Here is a 6,000-nt window from a genome sequence, read left to right on the forward strand (position 1 = left end):
CGGCTCTCGCTCTCGATGCGGCAGCGCCATCTGGTGCCGAGTCTCCCGCCGCCTGCGTTCGGCTGCGCTGCTTTCTCTTGGAACCTTCCAGAGAAACGGCGGCCCGGGTTTTCCTTTCTCTCGCCCCGGGAAGGGTGGGACTTCTTGAGTCTCCGCCTTGCCCAGTTCCCGCGCAGGAGGTACTTGGCGGAGTTTGAAGCGGAAGCTTCTTGTGCGAGGGGCCGTCTGTGCCCAAGATGGAGGGAAAATAGTTCTCTATGTAGTTTCAAGCCAAGAAAAGGCCGATTCTCTCTTTTTATTTCCTTGTGCCTTTTTCCTGACCTCCTCCCAGTCATCCCCGCACGAGTTCCTCAGTCTGCCGGGACTGGGTTCCCCCTTTTGTCGCATGGCGGGGGAATGGCACAGACTGTGGCTTAGGTGGACTTGTGCTGTGAAACCTGTTTCCTTCCCTATTAAAACAGTGTTGTGGAAGTGTGCTGTGTCGGTATATGGTGCCCATTGTGAAGCAGAGATTGCTGTAGATAATTCACTTTAAGACAGACTAAGGAAATTTTAAAAAAAAAAAAGTAGCCTTAGAAGAACTCAGGCTGAGTATAGATTTGATGTATAGTATAATTCTTTCAGATAACCAGAGAGAAAAAGTTAGCAAAATAAACATAAATTCTCCCTTGATAATAAATTCTTGATTGAAAACCTGGGTGTTCCCTGAAGTTTGTAGACCAAACATTAGGTACCCAGGCATTGTTTTCAGTGTTTAATTGTAATGGTGCTTTGAGTTTCTGAGTACATAGTAAAAGTTTGTCAAGTGAGTTCTTCGAATTCAGATATTAGCGCCTATTAACTTGACTGCTCCATAGGCATTTCTCCTAGAGCAGTCGTTCTCAAGCCCACATGCGTCACAAGTCCCCGGTTTAACCCCAACTGCAAGATCTGGAGGGTAGAATGGATGATTATAGCTCTGATCAGTTCTGTTGGTAGGAGGACCTCACCTGAAATAACTCAGGATTGCTTTGTCAGCAATACTCCTTGCTATTAGAAGAGTAGAGGTATGAAAACGAGAGAATAGACCTTTTCATGCAATTGCTGGAAAGTAATAAACAGCCTTAGAATCAGAAATGTTCTACTTAAATGGAAAATCACACATTAAGGTAACTGGTACGTATAGATGTGTGTATATGGTAGTGTGATAGAGGGTGCTGTGATACCAGGTCTATTAAATATTCCAATTACTCTCCAGATTTTCCATCCCTCACAATCAGCAAAAAGTCAGTAAAAGAGAAATGCTGGAATTAAGGCCAGAATTGATTCTACAAAGATCCTGATACTACCCTTTGGTAGACACTACACTTCTCAAAGTCTTTTTTATCCCCAGGTTCCCTTGTTTCTCTGAATCCTCAGCCAACCCAACCTCGCTGCATCAAGCCATTTAAGAATGTATACAATACTTCCATTTACAAAAAAGAATATGCTCATTTGTAAAAAAAAAAAAAAAATTACTTATCTTTTCCTCTTGCCTTTTAAATTAATTTTGTCAAATCCTGCTATGCGGCTACATTTCTTGTGTAAGCACAGTGTGTGAATTTCACTGAACACAAATTCTTGTTCCTAACAGAAACCTTATAGCTGAGGTTATTCCAGGTGAAAGTATAGAACGTTTGCTCTGATGTGAATGGCATTATTGAAAAGTTAACTGATATACTCCTGATTTGTCAATTAATTTATCGAAAGATAGTGATGAGCCCTGAATTGCCGCTTTTGCAATGACTGGTAAGATTTCTATTAAAAGAAATGTTAATAACGTCACTGAAGTGGTTAAAAGATTCAATTCTTGTGAACTTTGAGAAATGAATCCATACTGTTTAATATTTATTATAAAATTACGTCTCATCAATGAGATATCTTACATATTTTCATAAAATTAGATATCACACGAGATTGTTTTCTTTCTGTGTACTCTAGGTCCATTCACTAGGTTATTTCTCTGTTAGACACTGAGTTTCCTAAACTAGTCTTGTTCTAAAACAGTCATTGGTTTTAAGTGCCTTCCTTATGGAAAAATGCAAGTCTTGTTTTTTGTACTTATGTATGAGTGAGCCAAATTTCATAGATTGATTTTTAATAACAACTGAAGTCATAGTAACCTGCTGAATGAGTTATTCAGGCTTACTAAATTTGATATAAACGTAACTGCATTTCCACAGATAAGTGAGGATTCTAATTCAATACTCAATTCAGATGTGTGTAAACTCTACAAACTCTGGTTCGGTATGAATACATGTAGGCAGTTGGAATTCCCATAATATTCAAGAAGGCTACTTTTTTTGCCAGTGTATCATTAACATTAAAGTAAGGTGTTGACCTTTCTTAATTATTGCTGTTCAACTTAACTACACTTTTAGAAATATATGAGGCTTTTATTCGTGAATTATTTTGTACTTTTGCAATTGCAAGGTGTTATGTTTTGGCTCTTGTTTCCTAACCTTAGTTTCAAAAAAATTCATTATTTTGTGCATTAGACTCCAGTTTTTTTCATTTGTTTTCTAACATAAATGAGCCACCCCTGGGGGGGAAAAAAAAGTCTGAGAATTGTACTAAAAGCATAGTATTGTCATATATATTTAAATACTTTATCTCCTAGTAATTATTTGATAAACCATTTAAGCCAAAGAATGAAGGGTACATATTTTGAGCTTCAATATAAAGCAGCTTTAATTAGTTCACTCATTACTCATGTCATTAGTAATGCAACCTGTGCATTTTGGCAGCATTATTAACTAGTATGGTAAACTACTTTATTGATTAAAAAGTCATTTACTGTGTTGTTAACATTACCACTTGTTTTGGCTAACTTTGTCGTTAAGCATTATGTGAATTGATGTAGTTTACTTTCAACCAAAGATTGGTGGATCTTAATATAGTAATTAGATTAGGAATCCAGTGTCAGATTTGCTTTGAGAAGTGTTTTCTGTTATTACTAACGGGGTTCCATTTTTTGAAATGTTACCTTTCCTCTTGTTTTCTAAAAACATTATCCATAGGTGTATATATAATAAACATTAGTGGAAAGAAGCTTCTTTCCAGGTAGAAATTTTGAAATAATGTGATTAAGTTCTTGCAGTGTGTTAATGTTCTGGCTTTCTTTGTATTGGTGTTATTTTTGCTACAACCAATGGGCTTGCTAATTCTATTTATTTTAGCCTAACAATACTGATACATTTTGATTATTGGGACCATTTTTTCTATTCTTTGTATAGTGCCAATATAAACTTGTCAGTGACTTGCAGTTGAGTCTCTGTAAACTCAATATTGCCTTTTTATGGTGTTTGAGTTGTGGTTCTCAGACTTTTAGTCTGTTGGCTTTGTTAAGTTTTAAATATTCAGACTTTCATTTCTGTAAGTTATCATTTGGAAGTCAGTTTAAATTCTGCTATACTCATTTTAATAGCTGTACTCCCTAATGATATACTGTATTTATTGTGTTGTCAATAACATTTATTTGCAATCAGTATAAATAGAAGATTAACTTATTGCACGTCCAAATATGATCCATTCATATGGATGAACTAAAACAACTATTCTTAAAGTGTTGAGAATACTGATGTAAATCATAAAATTTTTGTTAGTAGTATATTTCAGTTACTTGACATTTGATATAGATAAAAATATTTTAATATCTAAGTTTACCATACTAGTTTGTGCAGTGCTATTTTTATGTTTTTAATTTTCTTCCACAAAAATAGTCATTTCCCAGTAGATCTTTTTCAGTTATTATATATTGCATTATTATTAATCTCTCATCATATATGGATAAGAATCACAAACACTACAGCACTAACCATAGTAGCGCTTTCTCACCTGTATTAATGCCTTAATATATTGGTTATATACATTCAGGCACTGTATCAACACTACTGTCTTTACTAATCTTCTGTACCACATTGAAATTCAATCTCTTTACACAAATTTCGGTTAAATACTTTGTGTCGAGTACATGTCTACAACTGTAATTCCTGTTCTACAAAATTCTATATATGTACTTATTTATATTTTGTAAATCTGAAGTAAATATCTGAGATACTACATTTGTGAACATGAATAATTTTCTTGAGAGTGTTTTTAAAAATATAAATAAAAGCCTGCCAACCTAGGAAGAGAAAGAGGAGGTATTATATGTGGAAGAGCAAATATATTTAGGTGTCTTTGTAACGTAACCTTGGGAAAAATGTAGGAAATTGAAGCAAAGTAAACCAAAGGAAAGGAAGTAAGACATGAGAAAGTTTCACAGTTAAGAGGAGGGTTCTGCTGTGGTTGTGCACATGCATTAAGTTCTCTTTAACGTAAAATAATACCTTAGGAGAATTTCAATATTACCTCACAGTATACTAGCATTTTATCCTTCAATTTTTCTAGTCTATAATAAGGTAACCAAATCATAAAATTAAAAAACACTGAAATTTGGTAGAGGTCCAAGGGACAAAGCAAAATGCTTATGAATATAAGCATTTTGAGAAAATTGAGTTAAAGAAATTCCAAAATTTCAGGAAAGAGTTAATAGTTACTGAACAGTGTTCATTATTACTATATAAAATAACATGTGTCTGGGCAAGATGGCAGCAGAGTTCTCTACATATTCACATGTTTACAACCAAATTATTAGAAAACAAAGTGAACCACCTCTGAAAGATGAACTGATGGCTACCACATACATCAGGAAAAACAGAAGGGGGTAGAAATAACTGCAATTTAACTGTACAAAGTGATATCCAGGCACTATAGCCCACAGGAGGGAGACGAAACTACTGAACAGAGTCCCTCTACTGTTGTAAATTAAGGACACATGCCCACATCAGGGACTTTAAAAAACAAGCACTGTACTGTAGAAGCGGGTACACAGAGTTGATGTGCAGGACAGGGGGGTGCATCACTGGAGAACTATAGAGTAAAGGTGCAGAGTGATCATTACTGACTTGACTACAAAGATTCCAAACTAGAACACTTAAACCCCAAGCTTGGGGAGAACCAGATAGTTTACCTGTGTTTCCTATAGGACAGGCTATGCTATTATTTACAGGCTGAGGCTGTGATATGGAAAAACACCTGCTTTATCACCACCCAGGACTAAAGCAGACAATAAATGAATCCTCTCACAGACCAGAGTTTGAGGCAACTGGATCTTAGAGAAGGAACAAGTGCCCAAGGCTAAGGACCTTTACTCAGAGCAAAGAGAACAATTCTAAGTTTGTAACCCTGTCTCAACTATGGTCTTCATCCATCACTACATTTATTGTTCAACCACAGTCTAGAGGTTGAGGCTTGGCATGAGACTGTATGCGACATACTGGCTGAGTAATTGGACTTGGGGGAGGGGGATCACGGTGAATCCACCCCACAGCCCATGTACCCACACCACAGTAGGAAGTTTGAACTCTTGATGCTCACTGAAGATAACCTGTCAGTGCCTTACTGATCTGGTTCCTTCCTGCCTGTTTCCCTTCACCAGCACCAGTGCCCTGGCCATTTGAATGGGTACAAAGGTGTCAGTCTATGAAATAATAGACATCTAAAGATCCTGGGTAAAAACTTAGGAATATACCCAGCTTTCTTTTTGTCGAAGAGTTAGGAGGCCAATTTATAAAGATAAGAAAAGGAAAATCCTTATTACAGCTACAAAAATGGAAAATGAAGAGCCAGACGTACATGTCATACATGCAGTAGCAAACAACTTGAGAGAAATCTCAACCCAGCAGAAGTGTGGAATATGCCTCATGAGGAGTTTAGGGTAATAGTTATAACCAAACTTGCTGAATTAAGAGAAATAATGGCTGATATAAAACAGGAACACAATAAAGATCAAGATAATATGAGACTGCTACAACTAGAACTAATGAAGTTAAAAAGTACTGTAACCAAATTAAAAAATAGTAGAAGACCCACACAGAAGACAGGTTAATGAAAAAATTAGGAGGCTTGAAAATACAGTGGTGGAGAATGCACTAATAG

Source organism: Talpa occidentalis, unplaced genomic scaffold, assembly GCF_014898055.3.
Source record: "Talpa occidentalis isolate TD23 unplaced genomic scaffold, MPIMG_talOcc4v2.1 talOcc4.5, whole genome shotgun sequence".
Taxonomy (NCBI): domain Eukaryota; kingdom Metazoa; phylum Chordata; class Mammalia; order Eulipotyphla; family Talpidae; genus Talpa; species Talpa occidentalis.